Raw genomic sequence first — 23,584 nt, forward strand, 5'->3', positions numbered from 1 at the left:
CAGGACAGGGAGCAAGGTGCATGTGGTACAGTTTTTCACCCCTTCCCAGCTCTCCCCTAGCAGAAGAGCCTTCTGGAAACAAGCTGGGCAAAAAGTAAGGAACCTTAGTGGAAGAAGCAGCTGAAAGAGTAAAATGCTCACAGACAACACTGCTGCTGTGAGGCAGCCAGCTCCTGCTTTTGAGCAGGCTTTATAGCAGCAGCCCAACTGAAAGAAAGAAGAAGTGGCAGGTGTATATAGGCAGATGGGAGCAAAGAAACAAATCCCAACACTCCACAAGGAACAGCTTCTGTTTTGTGAGGGATGTCTTCATGTACAGTCAGGCAGAGAGAGGCATGGGTGGGGGTTTTTGTATGGAATACAGGATACCAAAATCTAGAAAACCATTTGAACTTTGTTGTATGGAATGGAATGGAATGGAATGGAATGGAATGGAATGGAATGGAATGGGATAAATAGAGTAGAATAGAATAGAATAGAATAGAATAGAATAGAATAGAATAGAATAGAATAGAATAGAATAGAATAGAATTAACCAGGTTGGAAAATAACTCACAGATCATCAAGTCCAACCTATCACCCAACACCATCTAATCAACTAAACCATGGCACCAACTGCCTCACCCAAGTCTCTTCCTAAACACCTCCAGTGGTGGTGACTCCACCACCTCCCTGGGCAGCACATCCCAATGGCCAATCTCTCTCTTTGTGAAGAACTTTCTTCCCACCTCCACCCTAAACCTCCCCTGGCACAGCTTGAGACTGTGTCTTCTTGTTCTGGTACTGATTGCCTGGGAGAAGAGACCAACCCCCATCTGGCTGCAACCTCCCTTCAGGTAGTTGTAGATAGCAATAAGGTCTCCCCTGAGCCTCCTCTTCTCCAGGCTAAGCAACCCCAGCTCCCTCAGCCTCTCCTCATAGAGCTTGTGCTGATTGTGTGATTTGAAGGAACCCAATCAGTGCACTGCTGTCTCCTTGGGTCTCTGTGGCTGCAAACAAAATCTCTGAGCTAAGGGCACTGCACAAGCCCCAAATTAATTTCTTTACATCAGTATCTGCCAGGGAGGATGTTGGGAAATTCACACCCTGTGCCCTTTCCTATGGCAGATAAACCCGAAGAACTCTCTCAAACTCAAATGCCAAAAAGAGGTTTTGGGGGGAAATATTGATGAAATGAAGAGCAAGGGATTGCCAGGATCAGGCAGGATTTCCCTAAGGGCTCTGGAAGAAGAGCAGCATGGAGCTGCTGAGCTGCCAACACAGCCAGGTACACTGATGTCACACGAATGGGAGGCAGGAAATGTGACTGCAATCTTCCTAAAAGCTGAAAGCCAGCAGGCTACAGGCAGGTCCAACCTCTGCACAGAGCAAAGGAGTCGCTTCAAGCTCGGATGAAGAACAGAATGGGGGGATTTGGAAAATTACATAATGGGAGCCAGTCAGATTTTCCAATGAGGGATTCATGCCTTGCAAACCTATTAACATTCTTTCTTCAAGATGTTACTCAGCTAATAATGTACTTAAACTCCCCAAATCCATGGTAACCTCCCTCCCAGCTCTCCTTTCCCACCCTGTTCATACGAAATGCACACAGCCCTCCGCTTGTGGATTGATAACAGAGTTTCCTCAAGAGCTTTTGTTGACTACCTTTTTTTTTTTCCCCTCTTCCCAGACTGGGAGGGATGTTACCATGGAGTTACCTATGGATGGGCAAGCAGACAATCCCATGCATTTGGAAGAGGATGGAGAGTAAGGTGTCAATGTTTGCACATGACACAGAATGTCTAAAGGTAATCATTGTTTTTAAAACCCCCAAACCCCACGCTAATGGAGCACTGCAGAAGGGTCTCACGAGGTTGTGCCCAGATGATAACATGGCAAGTGGCATTGAAGAAGTGCCACAGGCAGAAGAGCTGGCAGGAGGGGCTGGGCAGGCACAGCGGTGGACCCGGAACGGGCTGGTGCTCGGAAGGCGCCTCGGCCGCTCCAGACGGGTGCCCCGGGCAGGCTGGCGCAGCACCCAGCAGCAGGGGCAAAGGCAGCCCGGCCGTTTGGGCGCGGACGGGGAGCGGAGCAGCGCTTTGCAGGGGCTGCTGCCGCTCTGCCCGCAGGCCTGCCTGGGCTGTCTATAGCGCTGCAGAGCTGGAAGGGGGAGACCCTGCAGAAGGGACCGGAGAGATGCTTCGGCTACGGATGGAGCCGGCGGAGGCCTGACGAGGCGGGCGAGTGGCATGTCCGGTGACCGCTGATGGAGTCGCGGTCCTCCGGTACCCACCGAAGGTGACCGTCCAGGCGCGTCCAGAAGGGAAGGGGGGGTAATGCCCGCCGGCTCCCCAGGCCCGGCGGCGGCAGGCGGACCCCGCAGCTTCCTGCAGACCCCCGCAAAAGACCCCCCTCCTCCCCGGTCCGCCCGCCCCGCGCCCCGCCCTGCGCCGCCGCCGCCCGCCCGGGCCCCGCAGAACCGCGCACAGCGCCCGCCGCCGGCCGCCGGCCGGGGAGGGACGGGGAGCACTGGGCCGGGCCGGCATGGCGGGGGCGGGCGCTGCGGGGCGGAGGCATCGGAGGCGGCGGGCCCCAGCTGAGCGCTGAGGGCGGTGGCGGCAGCGGCGGGCCATGGGGGCGGCGGCGGCGGGGGGCTGCGGGTGCCCTGCCCTGCCCGCCCGCCGCGCCGCGCCGCCCGCCGCGCCGCCCGCCTGAGTGCCGAGGGGGCTACGGAGGGAGCGGCGGCGGAACCCAGGTGAGCCCTTGTCCCGGGGAGCTAGGGGTGCCTGCTGGGGTGCAGCGGGGCGCGGCGGCAGGGAGACGTATCGGTCTTGTGCCCCACCAGGGGCACTGATGGCTGGCGGGAGTTGCTGGGCATCCCCAGAAACGGGCCGGCCCGAGCAGGGTGAGTGCGAGGGGCAGGAAGACAGCCATCACCTCCCTAGCGCTGCCAGACACCCTAGTGCCAGGCGGATGCGTGTTTCCCACGGGAGGGATGCCCGGCTCCCCGAGCTCCGGGTGCCCGGCAGCTGCCGGGAGTGTGGAGGTGCTGGAGCAGAGCTCTGCCTCGTCCTTCTGCGAGAGCCCGGGCTACGGGGGCAGCTGGAGATGTGTGTGTGGCCCTTCATAGGTACCGAGGTAGTGCCAGGGTGTCCCCTTGCTAGCAGTTCTGCTGCCCTGTCGCAGCCCCCGTGCCCCCGGACGGTGTGTCTGCCGAAGGTACGTGCCGTGATGCACGGGGAGGAGGAAGCTGGTTTGAGGGGTTTGCGTGGTCTGAACTGGATTAGTGCTGCTCAGCACCACTCTCACTGGAGATGGCTTTCACCTCCTGGGACCCCTGGGCAGGGCAAGACTGTGGAGAGAAAATGGGGTGCAAGGGAGGGAGCGCTGCCACTGCCCCCCAGGTCACCTTGGCACGCTCCAGGGTGGTGGCATTCTTGGTTAGTCCGTTATTGTAGCTGTTGTCATCATAGATCGTGGCTGATTGAGCTGAAAGAATAGAAACAAATGTACTTGGCTCCAGGCTTGGGGCTTGTTTGGGTTTTTTCCCTCATTTCCCTCTTCTGGAGCAATTTGGATGGGATGAGTTTTCCTCCGTGTCAGCAGCAGGACTGATAGAAGTAGCTTGGGGGAGAGCAATCTGAAAGCACTCGCTTCTTTCTTTCGCTTCTTTCATGACAACCAATGCTCTGTGCGTGTTGCCGTCCCGTGCCTCAGTTTCCCCATGCCTGCAAGGGAAGGTTGGAGGAGGGAAGAGCTGGTTTGCAGCAGGGCAGCCTGGGATGTGTGATCGATGTCATGTGTGAGAACCTTGCCTGGCACAAGACTGCCTCGGGGGCAAGCGAGGTTCTGGGTCAGGCCCAAGGGAGGCTGAGCGTGTGGCCTGCCTCTGAGCGAAGGCAGGTGCTGAGGGCAGAATTGGGCTGGCACTGCCTCCATTCCGGGCAGAGATCGGGGCAGGGTGCTTCCCTCTGTTTAGCAGCCCTCCATACTCATTCATGCCTGTGCTCGAGCTGCTGGCATCCATGTCATCCTGCAGCGAGGAGTTTGTGCCACACCTGAGCAGCGAAAAAAAAGCCCATCTTTTTCGGAGAGGCTTGTTGTTTGAGAAGGGACTGCTCCGGCATCGCCTGCCCAGGCAGTGCCCTCTGCCCGTGCCTCTGGGCAGCCTGTGTGGCTGCGCTTTCAGCCTGCCGCTCTCCAGCTGCTCGCCGGGGACCTGCTGCTGTGCTCAGCCCCCGCCATGCTGAACTTTCCCTTGCTGACACCTTGCGTCTGCCTCCTTCCAGCGTGGCTGCTGCCGCCCGGGGACGAGCCGGCGCTCCTGGCTGTAAACAGCCGGCAGCTGAAGCTGGGCTGCCATGGGGAAGAGCTGAGGTGGGGTGGGGAGCAGGCTCTGGGGACTGTGTGCACCGAGGAGTGCTTGGTGTTTAGTGAGGACATCGGCCAAGAGCCGGCTGAGCTCCTTGGGCTGTGTGATGCTGCTGCAGGAGCCCACGGGGGAGAGCAGTCCCCAGGGCTCCCCGCTGTGGGTCCATCTCGGGTAGCGTGGCTGCTCTTTGGGTTTGGCAGTTCGGTGTGCCGACTGCCCGCCTGATTGGCATGGCAACGGCCACCCTTGTGCTGCAGCACCGCTTCCAAGCTCCAGCTTCAGCACTGTTGCTGTAGAACCCACCTGTGAAGGGGACACGGGGTGCTGCTGAGGGGGTGCTGCAGCATGGGTAGCCTCCTCCCAGGGCTTAGCACTGCTGGCAGCAAGGGCTGCCCCTACAGTAGCCCCAGCTGTTGCAGCTTGTCCTAGTGTGAAGTCCTTCATCCCATCCCAGGGGTCAGTGCTGGTGAGGGCCAGCAGCTAACTTGCCTTCCTGGGAGACTTTCCCAGGGCAGGGGAATTGGGATTGCTTGCTGAGGAAGGCCTGTGGAACAGATGTAAAACCATGTCCTCTGTACAGTGGCAGTCAGGGGAAGCACACTGGGGAAGACTCAGGTTTGGTTCTTCCCTCTGTAAGCCAAGAAATGTGCTGGAGATGAGGCTGGAGAAAGGAAGAGGTGCCACCTGATCAGGTGGACAGGGACCTGCTGGCTTCAAGCTTCCTGAGGCAGGAAGGTGGCTTGATGCTTACAGTGGACAGTGGTGTGCTTGTAGCAAGTTCTGGGGATCATTTATGTCTTGAAGTAAGCTAGTTTGAGCTTTGAACTGAAGCCTTAAAGCACAAAGCCCAGTCTAGCACAGAAGTCCTTCAGTCAGGAGGTAAGGTGCTGTCTGCATCAACTGCCTTCACGCTCTGCTTCACCACCCGAGGTCATGGGAGCTGACCTGCACAGTGGGGGCAAGCAGGAAGCAGGGCTCTGAGGCTCACCTGTGCCTCTGCAGAGCTGGTATTTTGCATCCAGTTGCAGCCCTGTTACTGTACCAGGAAGAGGCTTTTATGATTTCTTTGGTGGCTGCTCCCTGGCACCAAGGGACAAAGCCTCAGTCTTCAGCTGTGCCTTGGCACCTTAGGGTCCTTCCCCTTTCCCACTGAAGTCAGCAGCAAGCCTCTTTCCCAATCAGTACCCTTGAGCTCAGTGTGATTTGTCAGGATGCTTCCAGCCCACAGGCACCATGTTTCTGCTGTCTTGAGGAGCCTCCAGTCTGGCTGGAAAAAGGCTCAATTCATCTTGGGTTTTTCCATCAGATGAGGCCCCCACCATCACTGGGGCCTGGGGCAGCAGGCTCCCATCTCTTCTGCCTGGGGAAGAGGGCAATTGAGGTTTTCTGGGGCTGAGATGCTTTTCAAAGTCAACTTCCCCTCCCATGGCTCAGCTGTGGCATTGCTGGGTGATGTCTCAGAGCCTGCAATGGGAGGAAGGTGAGCTGTTGTAGTGGGGCCTTTTGCTCTCTGGCAGGGCAGGGCTTGTTTGGCCATGTTTCATCCCATCCAGCACCCATCCTCAGCACCAGTGCTGTTGGGTTGCTTGAGAGTTTGAATTAGGGAATAAAGACATGGACCCACATCAGCCAGGGAGAAATGCTTGGGAATGTGGAAGGAAAAGTGGTGCCATCCTCAAGACCTGTGCTTTGGGGAAGTGGTACCATGGGCTGGAAGATGCCCCTGAGTTGCTGAAGGAGACATCTTTTTCTGATGGGTTCAGCCTACCTAAAACAGAATCTTCTATGGCTTGTGCTGTGAGACTGTTGAGATCCTTGCTGCTCAGAGGACTGGAATCTCTGATCTGGCTGAACATGATCTCTGGGCAGTGCAGTGGCAATCTGTTGGCACTGTCAGGACTGTCTGTAGGGTTCAGCTCTTCTCCACAGGGAGGAGTGGGATGGCTCCTTCACAGCCTTCCACTGGCTTACCCAGCTAGGCTTCAGGAGCTCTGCTCATCCCCTGCTCTGACTTGTTCTGGAGGGAGTAGTCCTTTCCCAAAAACAGAGGGCCAGGTTGGGGGAGGCCCTGCATGCACCACAGAAGAGACTTCTGCAGCCAGGTCAGAGGCAGGAGCCACCTTTGAGGGCTTGGCACTCAACAAATCCTTTCGACTCACTCCAAGTGATGATCCAAAGACCAAGGCTGGGTGAGGGATGGCAGAGGAGCCTGAAGCCTGGTGCAGCCACAGCTGGACTCAGGGAACACCGTGTCCCATTTTAATTTGTGCAGAGCACAGCGAGTGCTCATAAGGATTCACAGATGGACCTTTTCTTCCCCAAGGGTGCATGGATCCTCAGCTGAGGAGAAAACCCTGTAGCTCTGCCTAGCTGTTCCTTGTGGTCCCTGCTGGGTTCAAAGAGACTCAGGACTCTGTTCTCAGGTCACAGGGGCATTTGAGAGTGGAGTTGCATCCCTCTTAGAAGATGGGTCCCTACACAGCCCCATCCTGTTGTAACCTAGGGACAGATGGCCCAATCCATCCTCAACCCAAAACATCCCCATGTGCACATCCTGAGCACACAGGACTGATGCCCACTGATGTTTGGAACACTTCTGAGCTCCCTGTTCTTTCTCTCTCTAAAATTAATCAGGAGCTGGCCTCAGCAGCCAGTCAATAGTGAGATTTATCTCTTAAATAGCATTATTGATTGCCTGGGAAGCCTGGTTTTGTACTGATAGATACATACACATGGAGACAAGCCCTGTGCCAGGGCCTGGTGGTGAAAGGCACAGTGTGATGTGCGGAGATGGCTTGGTGCAGATGGGGTCATGTGTGTGTCCACGTGAAGGAGATGCAGCTCCCCTTTGGAGAGCAAGGAGGGGCACCCCCACGATCTGTGGCTATGAACCCTCTCACATCTGCCCACTGTTGCTGTGCTGCCTTGACCACGCATGGGCTTCTGCCCCTTTCTTCCTCATACATGGCACTGCAATGCAAACCTCTGCCAGCTTGCAGTGCCTCTTCTTTTGCAGCTAGGATGCTGCATCCTTCCTGGGGATGAGATGTGCTAATATCTGCCCACAAATTGCATGGTCTCCCCAAAAGCCATTGACCTTTCGGAGATTCTTCACCTGGGAGACTTGAGATGGATGTGCAAAACAAAGTCTGCTGTAGCATTGCATGGAGGGGCTGCTGGGAGAGAAGGATGGATGAGACAGGCTGGACCCACCCTGCCAGGGAGGGTTTGTCTTTGTGCCCCTCCTTGGGCTGGCAGTGCAGGCTGTGAGCATGGTGGAAGCATGGTGGGATCAAGCTGAGCATCCAGCAGGTGGAACTGTGGGAGTGTGACAGGGGAGACTGCTCACTGCCACATCTGCTTGGGAAAAGGCAAAGTCTGCCACTCTTGAGCCATCACCCTCCTAGTAACAGGCAGCAGGTAGAGGAAGGCTCCCATGGGCTGTGGGAACTTCACCACCTCGGGGTTCAGAGTGGCTCTTGTCCCTTGGAGGTGGGGGAGTGCTTGCACAGCTGGAGTTGTGGCACTGCTGAAGGTCCTAGCTGCCTGCACTGTGCATGCCTCTGTGGCTTTGTAGTGGGGGGGGACACACACAGTTGTTGGTAGCACTGTAGAAGAGGGGCTGAGGACTGGAGCTGAATGTGAACCAAGCCTTTGTCCTTTTAGTTTTGGGAAGTGCTACTAGGCTCTCCTTGAAGCAGCACTATGGTGCTGGGAGCCTGGCTGCTCTGTCTGCCAGGGTCGTGGAGCTCAGCCAAGGTGCAGTGATGCTCGTGAGAGGAATTGCAAAACCTCTTGCTGGGTTTGCCAGAGCAAAGTCCAGGCTGTGGCAGTTTTGCACTGATCCTGCAGAGCCTTGCCTGGCACGGGAAGCCCTGCAGGTGCCCCAGCAGCAAGCCCCACATGTGCTGATTCTCACTCTGTGTGGCATGAAAGAGCACAGTCCCGTGGCATGCTCCACTCTGGCCTGGGATTAGCCAAGAGCATCAGCTGTGCTGGCACAGGCAGCTGCAACAGATGATCCAAAGGCTTGGATTGCTGGAGCCCAGCAGAGAGGGGCCTTGTGCACGTGTGTCACTGTTCAGCTGATCACCAGGCACGGGGAGTTGTCGGGTGTTGTCGTGGCTCTGTGTGTGTGTGCGTGCACAGAGCTGTGTGGAGCACTACAGCATCTTGCTGCCATTCAGAGCCCTTCAAAGCCCTTCCCTAGGCCAAGCTTGCCCCCAGCAAGTGCCCAGTCACCTGATCTTAGCAGGCCAATCTAGGCAGGGATCTTGGGAGGGAGCAGTTGGGGTTTTATGAAGCTGGCATAATTTACAGCTAAGATAGCACACCAGAAAGATGTCCAATCCAATCTCCTTTGTAATCTTGTTTTCATTTAAGCCTCCAGGGTGGTGATGGGGGCAGCAAGGAAAGCGAATGGCAAAGGGAGTTTATGACCCATGCCAGGGAGATTTGTGTGATGCTCTGTACCAAAATGACCTCAATTTGCAGAGGTTAAAGCTGGCTGTGGTGTTCCCTGGCTCGAGGGGTTGTCTCCTGCTCGTGCTGAGGGCCTTGGCCGCAAATCCTTTTGCGGATGGCTGTGTGGCGTTCTCAGGACTGTCCCCACCGTGGAGCCATCCCAGTGCCTGCTCTCCAGCCCAGGCAGCAAGAGCAACGGTGATGCATCAGTGCTCAGCGTGCCTGTGGCAGCCTGGCCAGCTCACCAGGAAGAGGAATGAAATTCTCTCGCTGCCGCCGCCGTTGCGGGTTGCATCGCTCTTTAGTTTTCAAGCCACATATTGTCCCAGATCTCCTGCCAATAGGAGGGAGCAAACTGATAATGCAGCTGCTATTAATAAAGCAGCGTTGTTACATATTCATATCAATCAGATTCCTAATTCCACAACATTCATTTCTCTTCCAAAGGCAGCAGTGCTTCACCAGGGCGATGGAGGAAGGTGTCAGGTGGGATCGTGTCGGAGATGCACTCCGCCAGCGTCGGCAGAGCCCGCTCCCCTCATGCTGCTTCTCCCAGGGGATTCCTGTGCTGAGCTGGCCCTGGGGTCCTCACCCACTACCCCCCACCTCAGCCTTCCTTCTCCCTGGCAGTGCCAGGCTAGAAGGTGGGATCCCACAGGCGGTCGCAGGGTCCCCGGAGCAGTGGCACCACGTGGAAGGAGGAGCGGTGCGAGACAGGGGAGCACTGAATTCGGGTGGGGGGGGTTGGCAGGGGTGGCTTGGTGCTCTTCCCCCTTTCACAGGGAAATCTTCCCATGTTATGTAAATGACAGAGCAGAGTGTGGAAAGCCTGGGTATAAATCTGGGAGGTATGTGTGTTTGCACAGCCATTAGAGAGGAAAACCTATCACAGAATCGTAGCCAGTGGATAAACATACTCAGCACTGCCATTCCTGCAACAAAATGTGTTTTCTCCTCATTGCTACAGTGTAGGAAATACTCCAAAGTGTCTCCAAAACTGTGGCAGCATTTGATGGGAAGCCCTACACTGGAGGAGATGCTGCATTATTCAGAGTTTGAGAGAGGTGCTGGTAAATGACTTCATCATTAAGGCTGCACCGAGACTTGTCCCTAAAACAAAAGCCTCTCTCTCACCTCTTAGTGATTGAATTCGATGCCCAGAATTGGCCAAATAAAATCTTGCAGGGCCAAGCAAGTTTTCCATGAGCACTGGTCTGGAAACTTGCCCTTATCCTCCAGCTGGGAACATTTTGAAATGCAGCTGGTGGGATCTCTTGAGTCCTCCAACAAGCCCCGTGGTTCCTGAGCCTTTCCTGGCTCTCTAGTCCCTGGTGTGCCAGAGCTGCTCCCATCTCATCTCTTCTTCCTCTTGCTCCCAGCATGTGCCAGCAAAGGGAGCATGGTTGTTCCACTGGTTTCTCAGCACTGGCAGTCCTGGGGAGCAGGCTGGCGTCGAGCCCTCCTGACAGTGGCTCTTGGTTGCTGCAGCAGTTTCCAAGCAACATGGAGGCTGCTGGTTTGAAAGGACTCTTGCTTGAGGCAGGTAGTGGTAACTGGAGCTATTAAAGGGACCCCTGTGAAAAAGGTTGTAGGGAGGGCAGCTGCTGTGCTGTAGCCATCACCTGTCTCCTAAGTGCTTTAACAAATCTAGAGGCATATCTCAGAGGCCCAGCAAGACTGCAGGCAGCTCTGGTTCCCAGCCTGCTCCTGGGAGTGCTGGGAGTGGGCTGGGTACAGGGCAACTCTTGTCCTGCCAGCTCTTCAGCTGGGCACTCAGAAAGATGAACAGAGTGCAAAAGATGTGGATCCTGCCCCAAGGAGCTTGTGTCTCAAACCTCCTTCCATCTTTTTTCTTTGGAGCAGTTCTGTTACCTGGCTGTAGCATAGCCCACAGTGAGTGCTCTGCTCCTCTGGGAACAGCAGGGAGAAGGATGCTGGGTGGGTGGGTTCAGATCTTCCTGTGCAGATATCCAGCCTTGGTCCATGCCCCATTGTGCAGTTCCCCTCTGAAGGCTTAGGTGCTTATTCCAGGGCCCTTTTCCTTGCTCTTCTTCTCTTTATTTTCAGTCTTTCAATACTCCTTTTCATCCTGCTCCTGCTTCTGTCACTGTCTGCAGCCACCTTTAAGTTCTGTCCCCCCCTTCATCTTTGTTGTTGCCTGCTCCCTTTGACATTGGGCTGCAGCAGAGGGCTTTGCCCACACCTGGACCACGGACTGGGCAGTACTGAGAATTACCAGACAGTGCTGCATCAGTGTTGTGAGAGCAGCAGGAAGGTCCCCAGGCACTCCAAGCAATCTGTCCCTTCACAGGGAGTGGACTGGAGGTTGCTCCACAAGCCATCTCTGGTCCGAAGCCATGCAGCATCCTGCTCCCACAGCACTGCCAATGCTGCCAACAGATCTGCCACCCTCCCTGCCCCCAGCCAGCTGCACTTGCTCCAGGTTAAGAGAAAGCTCCAGGTTAAGATAAAGGCTCAGCAGCCTCTCAGTGCAGGGATGCCAAAGCACCAGGGCTGGCATGCTGGGGGTGGTCTAGCAGGGTTGCTGGGGGACGAAATGTGGTGGAGCAGCCTGTGGGGTGCTGAAAGAGGCAGGGGTGGGGTGCTGGACGAGGAGGGAGAAAAAGACCAGGTGCTGCCACCTGGTCACTTGGTCCCCAACATCATGTTGCAGTCAAGTCCAGGCTTGTTTTGGCTAAAGGGGGTAGAAACTGGGGTTAGTGCTGCTGGATGAGCTGGCACTTGCAGCAAGCCCCTTTCTCCCCCAGCAGGGCAGGTACTTGATTTGAGGAAAGAATACGAGGGCTAGAGGTAACTGAGAGAAGTCAGGAGCTGTACCAAGTGGGTTTCCTGGTGTCAGGAGGGATCTGCAGGGTGCCTGCCCTGTTTGCTGTGGTTGTAAGTAGCAAGAGGAGCCAAGCTGTTCTCACCTTGTCCACACACTTAACTTTGTGTCTCTCCCGAGGTAGTGTGAGCCCAGGGTGGGGTAGGAGACAAGAAGGAGGTGTTTTGGCCTTTTTTTTGCTGATCAAAAGCAAATCCAACACATACATTGTTGTGAGCAAACACTGGCATTGCAGGAGTGCTGAGAGGCCAAACACAGCTTTCTGTGGGTAGAGAAGAGCTGCCTGAGGCAAACAGGGTTGGGAAGAGGCTGGGCAGCCAAGGAGGGGCTTGTGGGGCAGCTCCAGTGAGATCCATCTCTCCCTGGGCATGGGAAAAACCTCTTGGATTCTGAAAACATCACTAGGACAGTCGAATCCAGGAATGGATTTGAGAAGGCAGCTGCTGTCATGGTCTGAACAGTCAAAGTCTTGGTCCTCAGGCAGGCATTTCACACTGCAAATGGAAAACTGACTTCAAAGCTTTCCCCTGTGCTCTGTGGCGCTGCCTGAGCTCCCCAAGTGGCCACCTGCACCAGGGCAGCAGCCAGAGGAGCCACATAGCTCCCGGGCAAGCATTGCCATGGGTCTGTATGTGAGACTTCCTACCTGTGCAGGTTGCTACGCCAGGCTGCTCGCAAACAGGCTGTGCTGGAGGTGCCCAAAGAGGCTGTGACAAGAGGGACAGCAGGGTCTCCCCACAGAACTGGAAGCATAAAACCTGTCTTGAGGCTTAAGGTCCCACATGCCAGGCTAGCTGGACCACTGGGAGTGACTGAGAGGGTAGCTGGCCATCTGCTGCAGCCTAGCATCTCCTTCAGTGGTCTGGGGTGGGTGGGGAATCATTTTGGTGGGTCCCCAGAACTCCTGCCACATCTGGATCCCTAGCCACCCTGGAGCAGCAGAGTAGGTGCTTCACTATCTCTGTCCAGACAGTGCTGGCAGTGGGAAGAGGGTCACCAGTGCTGCTCCTGGAGCCTGAGGGCTGCAGGAGGGCACACTGGGCTGCTGGACCAGCATGGCAGTGCCTGTGCTGCCACCATCAATCTTCCTGGCACTGGCGCATGGGGACAACGCAAAGAGCATTCCTGCTGACTTATGGCTCCTCTGCTCTATGGGGACAGGAGATGGCATTGTGTGGTTGGCTCTGGTAGCACTGACTGCGTCATGAGTTGTCCTTTCTCCCCATGCAACATCAGTGGGACTTGGCAAGTGACTGCTGCCAGGCAGGCAAGCGTGCGCGAGGCAGGGACTGGCGTGCCGGCAGCTGGGGGGCTGGTGGCTCCAGCAATGGTGTGAGAAGTGGCTGCTCTCACTCAGGGCTGCTGTGTGGTTATGGCACAGCAGCATCATAGCAGTTGTGCCTGCTAGAACCAACTCACACCAAGAGAAACGTGGTGGCCAGGCATGAAGCTGTGTCACCACTGCTGTGCTGCCTGGTGGCCCTCGTCTCACCTGTGCCATCCTCCACCCTTCCAAAGCTACTTTGCTTCCAAGGCTGAAACAGCTGTCAGGGATACTGCCACTGCTGAGGATGGCAAGATGCTTGTGGCCTGCTCTGCTTTCAGCCCTTCTGGCTCTGGCAGCAGCTAAACAGCCTGCTCAGGGGGTTGGGGTTGCAAACCTGACCCAGTGTCCCGGCAGCTGAGGCTGGGAGAAGCCCAGAGCGGAGAAGCATGACCAGGGCTGTGCAGCAGTGGGTGGCACACTGAACCCTGCTCCTCTTGAGCTGCTAACATCAGCCCTTGGGAACACTGTTGCCTCTGTGCCAGGGTGATATGCTGAGGCTGGATCAAGACTCACAGGTCCCCTGTAGCTTTCTCCTAACCAGCTTCCTGCCTGCCCTGGTGGCTGCTCCTGTCCCAGCCCATAATGAGTAGGGTTCTTTCCCCCACCCCATTTACCTGTTGCCTCTCTCAGCACCTCTGCTCCACACAAAGCTGACTCCAGCATGTCTGACCTGTTGCACCACAGCTGCCCAGGAGCACTCAAAGGAGGATGGGAAGCAGTGTGGTGCCCTGCTCCATGCCTGGCTTGGAGCATCCTAACAGCAGCACCTTAACCTCTTCTCTGTTTCCACTCACTGGGTCTCAGTAGCCAAGTACCTTCTCCTTCCGTGCCTCAGCTCCCTTGTTCTTCCAAGGGGAGTGACAGTACTGGCTCTGAAGTGCTTTGGGAAAGGGAAATGCTGAGGACTGTTCCTGGAGTGACAGTCAGTGGGCTGTGGTGGCCTCCTGAAGCCCCTCCGTGCCTCTTGGCACTTCAAAGAGATGTGATGGAGCTCTTGGCTAAATGGTGAGGGTTTGTTCTCTGCAGCTCTTTTCTTTCCTGCTCAGCATTCAGGGAGCATCGTTCTGGTAACCACGGTATCTGCATAATCCCTATCTCGGGGTAATTGCTTCCTTTCAGGAGAGGTGCTTATCATCCCCTTGGGTTTTGGGGACCTCCTGTGATCTTTGAGACTGGGTGAGGAGGTGGTCCCCAAAGGGGAGTGGCTGGGCTGCTGCCATCTGGCTTGTAGGGATACCTCCCTCAGGGAGAAGATGCTCAGCAGAGCCTTTTGCCCATAGGCTTCTGCACCATCAGCGATGACCTACTGCCTCAGTTTCCCCTCAGCCCCAGAAGCTGTGAGCTGGACGGGGAGGATTTTCTCACACCACGTGCCTCTGTGCAGCAGGAGGTGAAGCATCTCTCTCTGCAGGAGTTGCCTTGCAAGGGCTGCTCCCTTCTCTCCCTGATGTCCTGGCATGGCAAAGCAGCCGCTGGGAAGCAGTTATCTGTGCTCCGGCAGCACCTGGGGCAGCAGAGCAGGGCGGGAGGGGTGGGGCTGTGTGGGGAATGCCAGCCCATGGGGACACTCTGGCTTTCTGCTCCGTACCACCACGCACCATACACCGTGGGGAGTCTCAGGGGGCAAGTGGTGGCCAGTGCCCAGCATGCCCACGTGCCACCCTCGCCCGCCTGGCAGCATGACTCACTCCCCAAGTGGCAGCTCCCACGCAAAAGCGTTTCCAGGAGACTGAGGAGTTGTCTCTGAACAGCAACAGCTGAGCAGGGAGCACAGGTCCTTGGCCTGGGTAGGGGGTGCAGAGTCCAAGGAGAGCCGGGAAGCAGCTAGGGTGACAAACCAGGCAGCCTGCGTTGGAGTGGAAAGCAGCAAAGCTTGGCCTTGCCCAGCGTTGGCAAAGGTTGGAAAGGCCACGAGGAGGCAGCTGCTTGCTGTCTGGGATGTGGCTGCAAGCAAGGGAAATGCCCAGCTCCGAGGGCTTGGCCTCCCCAGCCCTGCAGACGAGGGGCAGGCAGCCAGGCTTGCAAGCTGGCTCTCAGGTTTGCTGCAGTTGGAGTGCAGGGAGGCAGAACCTGTCCTGGTCTCACACTATTTCTGTGCTGTGCTCTCAAAGCCTACGTGCGCTGCCCATAGCTCTTGGGATGCTGGGGGGTCTGGGACAGGCAGCAGTGTGGCTTGTGCTACCGAGGTTCAACCACCGCTGTGCTGCCTGCCTGCGAGAGGAGACACAGTGTGTGCTCTTCCAGCACCCTGGTGCTGCCTGACCTGACTGCTAAGCAGCGCTGAGGTTTCTCCCCGCACTGCTCTCAGCGTGTGCCAAGCCACGCCGGCCCCACAGCCTTCCCGGGGCGGGAGTAGGGTTCTGTGCCCGTCCCTGTGCCACCATCGCTCCCACCGTGGCTCTGCCATGCAAACTCAGCTCCTCTTCCTTCCTGCTCTGCCCTGCAGGCCCTGCTTCTGCTCTGCCATCAGCCAGATTGCAGAGGCTGCTGCTGCTCCAGCACCAGTCGTCTCCTTGGCTGTACCAAGTCTCCATTTATCTGTGTAAAATCTCGTGTCATTTATCTTCCTAAAGGCTGGCAGCTAACTCTGTAATTGCCATTCCTCCTATGGTGCTGGCTTCTCCTCTCTCCTTGCCAGTTTGATATCCTCTTCAGGCTTAATCCCCCCAGGAGTTTACATTGTCTTTGCAGTCCCCAAGGAACTACACTGCTAAATCCAGATCCCAGTGCCAGCCTCTCTACGAAGCCCTTCATTCCTTTTCCCATTAGTGGGATGCCTGGTTAACAACCCTTTGTGGTTCCTCTCCTCATCCTTTTCCCCACAGAAGTGCTCCAGCTGCTGGAGTGTGGGGGTTTGTGCTCTTGGCTGTGTTGGGGTCCATGCCCTCTCTCCTGGGAGCTCTCACCTGGCCTCAGTGCCTGGTTCTGGCAGACGGTTCCCCCTCTGGGACAGTGCTTCCCCCACACCTACAGACCTCCCACTCTGATTCCTTCCAGGAGGAGGTGAGTGATGCCTCCTGCACCAGGGAGGGCTGCAAAGCACTTTGCACCCAATGCCTTGCCTCAGAGACCCCATGGAGGTTTCTTTCTGCAGCCCCCCTGGGAGGCAGCTCATTGCCATCTCACCAGCAGGGATGGGTGGTGGGATGCAGGACATGGGGAGGCTGTGCTGGAAGCATCTCTCAGGCTGTGAGCTCTTGCTGGCAGAGGATCATTTCTTCAAGGCAGTGGGCACTTGTAGGTGATTCAGTGCCTGGCTGGGGTTTATGCTTTGCTTTCTGCCTTGTCTGTTTAGCCCATATCTGGAGCCAACCTGTAGCTGTTGCTCTATGGCTCAATCCCAGCAGGGAATGGCAGTTGGGAAAAGGAGAGGAGACCCATGGGTTGAAATGAAAATGAAACAGCCAAATCAATGCCAGTACAAAGTTGTACTCACCCCAGCAAACATGTGGTGGTTACAATAAATGTGAGTCCCCAGGAGGAGAAAGGACCTAAGCAAGAGGAAAAAGCCTGAGCAGTGGACTTGCTCCTCAGCAAACTTCTCCCTTTATCCTAAGCTTGACACACATGGTCTGGGATGCACCTGTGAGCCAGTTCAGGACAGCTGCCCTGGCTGACTCAGAACTGCTGATGGCCTGCAGACCATGGCTGGCCTAGGATCTGTCCCAGCAAAACCAGGACATTCCCTTCAGTGGGAATTATATTGTGTGTATGGGGCAGCTGGTAGTTCCCCTGGCTGCTTCTGCATCACCTCTGAGCAGCAGTTGTGAGGTTCCTCTTCTCACTGGCTGTAGAGAGAACTCGAGCAGAAGAACCTTGGGTCTGCTTCTGCTGTAAACCTACTGATCACCAGAACGAGAGGACACAGTCTCAAGCTGTGCCAGGGGAAGTTTAGGCTGGAGGTGAGGAGAAAGTTCTTCCCAGAGAGAGTTGTTAGCCATTGGAATGTGCTGCCCAGGGAGGTGCTGGAGTCACCATCCCTGGAGGTGTTCAAGAGGGGATTGGATGTGGCACTTGGTGCCACATCCATGAGGTGTTGGGTGACAGGTTGGACTGGATGATCTTTGAGGTCTCTTCCAACCTTGTTGATTCGATGATTCTATGCTCAGAGAGGTGTTTCTGAGAAGGCATCAGGTACCTGGTCCTGCCTGGGGTGGGGACACAGAGGAGACCTTGCAAGCAGCATCCCTAGGCCATTAGCTGCAGCTGTCAGCCTGGGGCTCTGCAGGATCATGGCCAGCACAGCACAGTGTGTGCCTCACTGGTGCCTGATAACAATACAATGCTGATTGACTTATTTTTCCTGAAAGCACTCCAGTCAGAATCCTGTAATCCCTGAGGGCACCCGGGCCCGAGCTGGGGGAAGGAACAGAGTGTTTCTCAGAATGCTGGGGCCATCTCAGAGCTGTGAGCTCCCCCAGGGAGGGAGAAAGACCTTTGTGCTGTGGGAGGGAGCCTGAATGCTCTGGGCTCAGCTCCTACCCCTTGGCTGTGTCAGAGGAGGATGCCAGGGCTTGCTTTGTCTCAGCTCTTCAGAGATTTCTTGGTGGCAGTGTGTTCCCTCGCTACCTGCTCCTGCAGGATGAGATCCAACTTAGATAGTCTCCACTGACACTGCTGCTAATAACTTGTCTGTGTTTACCTGCTCCTGGCAATATGCTTGCAAATGAGGTGTCAGCAGGGATCCTGGCACATGTGAGCTGCTGCATGTGGCTTTTACAGGAACAATAAGGCGACCCCGGGGTGTGTGGTCAGGAGGAATCCTGCTGGCATCCAGACAGAGAGCCAGTGACAGACGGGGAAGGGCCTTCTCCTGGGCTGGTTTGAGGTGACAGCATGTTCCCACTTGCTTCTTCACTTGGGGCTTGTTGAACAGAGGAACCTTGTGGAAGGGGCTTGATTTCGAGTGTGCTGACCACAGCTCCTGCAGGCTCCTCTGCTGTGAGCTGGTAGTTTGGTGCCCAAGCTTCAGCACAGGCAGCTTCCCCGGGGTTCACTGTAGCTGGCATGAGCAAGGGCCAGGTGTCACAGCTGTGGGCCTCCTAATCCCTGTGTGACTTGGCTCCTGCATGAAGGAGATGTGCCACAGAAGTCTCCAGTCTCCCAGCCCTGCACAGGGTGTCAGCAGTGCCCCCAGCCACAGCTCCAAGGAGACTGGGAAGCAGCTCTCAGTCAGTAACACTGCATCTCTGCAAGCCACCTTCACCTGCATCCAGGCAAGCTGGTTGCTCCCCTCCAACCTCATTGCAACCCCTTCCCGTGCTTGGAGAGACCTCAGCCAGACCCCAGAGGGGCTGGTTTGATTTAGCACTGACATAGTGGCCACAGAGCCCAGCTCCAATTTCCTGAGGTTTTGTATGCACCTTCCTTCTAGGGCACCTCTGCCCAGCAGGTGGCTTGCAGAGTCAGAAGAGTCTGGGGGGTTGTGACTGACCCAGGGTGCCCTTTGGTGGCCTTCCTGCTCCCTATGCTGATGGCCTCCCTCCCATGTGCCTTGGTGGGTTCCATCCCTCATGCTTCACTGCATAGGGCTATTGTGAAAAACACTCCCCTCCCACGAGGGCCTGGCCACTGCTGCTGCCACCACTGAACCCCCAGGCTGGCTCTTGGCTGCCCACTTCTTAGCTGGAGCTGAACCCCCAGGCTGGCTCTTGGCTGCCCACTTCTTAGCTGGAGCTGAACCCCCAACCTGCCTCTTCCCACTTCTTGCCCCAGGAGCCCCCCAGCCTCCCCAGAGGGACGTCCATCCCAGCCCCAGGACGGCTCCTCTTTCCCGAGAAGCTGCTGGCAGCCAGGAGATGTTGAGGACCAGCTGGCTCCTCTGCTGAGAGCATTTGATTGTTGTTAGAATTTTGAGTGCCTCCTTTACAGGCTAGCAGAAGGATTTTAATCTGGACAGTGAAGAAGGGAATGGAAGAAGGGAGTGGGAGAAGGGAATGGGAGAAGGTGTGCCCAGAGCTAGATGAGGAGGCAGCTGGCTCTCGTGGCTCCCTGTCCACATGTCTGGGAGATGATTTTTATGCTCTTGGCCAAACCAGGAGCATTAGGGAAAGGCATCCCTGGCCCAGCCTCACAGAACAGCAGCTGTGCCTTGTGTTCTCCACCAGCTACCCACAGCTGGTGCCCAGCCTGCCTGTCATGCTTCACCCCAGCCTCACAGATGCCCAGAGCCAGTCACTGCCTCAGAGCATCGATCTGAGCAGGCAGAGGAAGGGGCAGTGAGCTCCCAAGGCTTCAGCTCTCCCTCCCACTTCTTGTGACTTAGCACAGACAAAGTCATCTAATATGTTCTCACCAGAAGCTACAGACTGTCACTCCCCAGAAGTGCCAAGGTGACAGCCATGGAGACCACGGGCAGTGTGGACCCTGCCTCCCTGATGCAAGCTGGGTGCTAATGCAGTGCTGTGAATGGCTGTGGGGGGTCTAGGGAGCTGCTGCTGCCGTGGCAGGCTGTGCCATCTCTCCTTGGAGCCTTGGCCACTGCCCAGCAGCTGCAAAATGAGTTTGTTTCAATCCCTCTTGGTGAGAGCAAAGCAGCAGTGCTGTAGGCAGGTATTTACTTCATATTGCAGCAGCTTGGGCACACAGATGGGGACAGACAGCTTGTGGGAAGGGAGAGGATGGCAACAAGGAGTGGAGCTGCATCCCAGGGCACTTGTCCAGCCCCACCAGGGCTGGCATGGGAAGGTGCCTTGCCCCATCACAAGCTCTCCCTGCCAACACCAGCTCCCTCACCGGGGATGTGTCCCTGGAGGGTTGTTGCAGTGAGTGTGAGTGGCCCAGGGCTGTCACACAGGACCTCCATCCCTCCCCCTGCCATACCCCTGACCTCAGCTTCCTACCTCCCATGCCAGCCCCTTGTCCAGCTGCTTGAGTGGCAGCCAAGAGGTTGTTTCAGCCTGACCCCAATGGCAGCAGGCTGTGGGCATCCTGCTGTAGGAGACGACGTGGATGGGGCCAGGTGAGCAAAACAGCGGCCGGCAGCCCTCGTCTGAGGTGCTGCCTGGAGAGGCGATGGAGTAGAGGCAGTGACCCCACATGTTGAGGCACAGCAGGGTGGCAGGGTGAGGTGCAGTCATGTGTTGCAGCTAATGCTATGTGCCAGTTTGACAGGGCCTTCCAGGACAGCTGGGGCTGCCATGCCATCTGAAGAGCTGTCACTCTCTGGCTTGCACAGCGCAGCGTTTATGGTGAGCAGGCGGCGTGGGTAACGCTTTCCCCCGGTGTTTAAGGACTGGGAAGGGCTGTGGCTCTCTTTGCATATCCTCAGGAAGATGCTCAGCCCCATGTTAACTGGCACTGCTCTGTATCCTTCAGACAGATGGAGCTGGTGGCAGGGAGGGCAGGGAGAAGGGGCATCCAACATGCCCGTGGTGTGGCAATGCCAGATTGCTCACACTGCTCGTCGCTGGCATTGCCACACCCGTGGTCTGAGGAGGGGATTCCAAGCACCTCCCCTTGAATGATTCAGGGCTCTGGCAGGAGCTCAGCTGTGGGGCTCACCCCTGCCCAGCCCCAGTGAGGGGTTTCACACCCACCTGGGCAAGCCACAGCTGCTGCTCATGGTGCCCTGGCTGGGGAGCAGGTGGGGATGCCATCAGCTCCAGGGTTAACTGTGGGGCTGGGCAGGAGCTGCCTCAAGCACCTTCTCTGGGTGAACCCCACTTGAGCATCTCTAGCCCCTTCCTTCCTAACCCTGGAGCTGGATGTGGAGTTTCAGATGTAAAGTGCAGGAGCAGAAGGACATACCACTGCCATCCCCAGCCCCCTGAACTTGACCCAGGATGTCAGCAACATCCTGTAGGTACCACTGTCCCTCTGGCAGGAGCTCTGTGGCACGACAGGCACCCCAGGAAGATGCTTGCAGCCTTCCACTGCTCTGCTCTGCCAGGTGCTCTCGATGCTCTCAAAGAGCAGTGAGGCTCCCAGTGCTCAAAACCTCTCCCTCTCCTAGAGGAACAAAGCAGGAAGATGCACAGCAAAGCAGAATTACCAGCATGTCTGGAGAGGCAGGGAGCTGGAACAGGATGAGCTCTGACAGCTGCTTTCAGGGAGGCTGCGAGAGACTGAGCAGCGTTTCTGCCGTGCACAGCTCCTCCTGCAGAGCATCAGCCCTTCTTCTGCCCAGCTGGCTTTTGGCCCTGCCTGGCTTTACCTGTGGAAAATGCATTTGGAGTGGGTGCTGGAGCAGCAGCTATGGGCTGTGCCCTCATGGGAGGGTGGCTGAGTGGTGGGGATGCACTGGTCCCAGTGATGGGACTGGGAAGCAGCATGTGTTTCCAGACTGAGTCATGCTGAGGATTGTGTCTTGTTCCTTTGAAGAGTCCAGACAGGATATTTGCTTGCCAGGAATCAGCTCATCCACCTCTCCCCCACCTGTCTGTCTCCATCCATTCCTCCCAGTTCCCTCACGTAGCATCTGTAAGGGGCAGGGGGAAGTCTCAGCCAGGCAGATTTGGGCTGCTCTGCAGGGCTATGAGGTCAGGAAAGCAAAAGCTGGCACTTGCTGTGCAGAGCACGGAGCCAGTGCCAGGCAAGCAGGTACTCAGCTGCAGGTGGTGACTTTTGGATGGCATTGGCCTGGTGGAAGGGAGGTCCCCTGGGGCATTCCCAGCACCCCTGCCTGTGACCCCAGGTGCCTGTGTGCCATGGAGGACCATGCATGCATGCATCCCACGAGGACCCCAGGTATCTTCATCCCACAGGGGGCTGAGCATATTTGCCTGCATTCCACATGGGCCCTCGCTGCCTGCATCCCACAGGAAGCCACCCTGGGCTCCCATGGGGGCACTGGGGCACGCGTGCCAGCTCATGCCGCCGCAGGGGCAGCTCCACCTCTCCGTGTCCCATTTCCCCAGGCAAGTGCCTTGGGGTGGCTGGTGGAGGAGGAGGTGTGTGGCTGGTGAGATGTTCACCTCCTGTCGTCAGAGAGACACCGACTTGCCAGGCTGCTGGCTGTGTGCAGGGTTGTACACACACGTGTAGAGAGCGGCGTGGGCGAGCGTGCCTCTAAAGATAGGCCTGCGCTCACCAGCCTGCCCCCTGCAGCTGGCAGAGTACCCTCCTCACCCTGCACCCCGGGCACACGCTGGCACAGGCAGGAGGGCTCAGAGCAGGTTATCAACAGATTGTCAAGTGTAAGTTGATTATCAAGTATAAACTGAGTCTCTCTGCTAGCAGCGCCGGCAGCCCCGGGCTGCAAGCATCGCACTCAGAGGTTCCTCCTGCTCCTGTGGTGTTGTTTTGGTTTGGGTTTCTTTTTCCTTTCATGTATTTTGCCTGCATCTGCCATCAGCTGAAGAGCTTTACCGAGCCTTGGAGCGTGGAAAGGGGACTCAGAAGGGGCAGGGGTGGAGAGGGACCCAGTGATGCTCCGCTCGTCACCTCCTGTAAGCGAGTTGCTGCGCAGCTCTCTCTGAGGCTGGTGACAGTATCTGGGACTTGGGGGGACAGTCTCCCCTATATCACACAGGCAAGCTCCTGGGCCAGCTCTGTCGTGGCTTTGGGGACCTTCTCACCAATGTTATGCTGTGAGGGTTTGCCACCATGCTCCAGGGTTTGCCACCTCTGTGCCAGGGCCATCTCTTGCCATGGATGGACTTTCATAGCTGGTCACTGGACCACCCTGGGAGGTACTTAGTGAGTTCATGGGGTCTGACTCACACTCCCTCTGCACCCAGGGGCTGCCACACAGCCCTCTGGGCTGGGGATATTGCTGTCACTTTTGCAGTCCTGCCTCCTCTCTGGGCATCCCTTCTCCCAGGCCCCTTTTTGCTTTGCTCTGTGCTGGGCGGTGATTGTAGTCCTGAAAACCTCCAGCAAGTCATCAGCTGAGCAAATTGCTCTCTGTAAATCCAGAGTGAAAGCCCTGAGGTTCATGGGGACCCAAGGGAAGGGGCTTGATTGGATTTTCTGGCCTCTCTCTGCAGCACTGGGAGAGAGGGGTTGACAGTCTCCCTGAATCTTCCTCACTGCCACCTGGGAGGGGATGCAGACTGTGCTCCCTCACTAATGGGATGTAAAGACTCCATAACTCTTCCCTGTTTATTTAACTCCCCTCTGGACTTCTGTATGCAGCAATAAATTTCTCCTTCTGCAGAGCCCTCGGAGCGAGGTGGGCAGCTGCAGGGTCCCTCTCACCCTGTGCCTGGGCAGGCGTGGAGGAAGCCGTGCTCCTGCGGCCTTGCCACCAGAAAGGTGCTGCTGTGCCGGGCAGCCTGCCCCAGAGGCTCTGCAGACACGCTGTGTGCATTTGGGGTCTCCTGCAGGAAAGGTTTGGCTTGGATTCAAGGTGCCTGTGCCATCCTGAGAGGGGCAGGAGCGCCTGGGGCTGCCACCCCTTGCCTCCTCCTCAGCACACGAGCGAGCGTGCCTCTGCAGCACCACCAGGAAGCAAAGCTGCTACAAGATGAAGGTGTCTCAGATGAAAATCAGGCAGTACAGGAACTAAGTGGTTCAATAAGCAGCAGCAAATGAGCAGCAGGGCTGTGATGGGGAATTGGTGTCACTCCGAGCCCCCCTGGCAGCTGAAGTGGCAGGCAAGTAAGGGAGAAAAGTGCCATGAATTTTATTCCATCGCTCCTTATCTCTGATT

The 23,584-nt window shown here is 56.6% G+C and overlaps 1 protein-coding gene across 1 annotated transcript in view; it reads left to right on the plus strand.

Moving 5' to 3' along the window:
- Positions 1-2,706: 2,706 nt before the first annotated feature.
- The window catches only part of FRMPD3 (FERM and PDZ domain containing 3), a 58,167-nt gene continuing 37,289 nt past the window's right edge, over positions 2,707-23,584 (plus strand). Inside the window, exon 1 of the mRNA XM_068157522.1 lies at positions 2,707-2,737. The gene's annotated coding sequence lies outside the window, so the exon portion shown is untranslated. The remainder of the gene's footprint in view (positions 2,738-23,584) is intronic.

The sequence above is a fragment of the Melanerpes formicivorus genome, unplaced genomic scaffold, assembly GCF_026170545.1.
Source record: "Melanerpes formicivorus ecotype bairdi unplaced genomic scaffold, bMelFor1.0.p_v2 SCAF_37, whole genome shotgun sequence".
Lineage (NCBI taxonomy): Eukaryota > Metazoa > Chordata > Aves > Piciformes > Picidae > Melanerpes > Melanerpes formicivorus.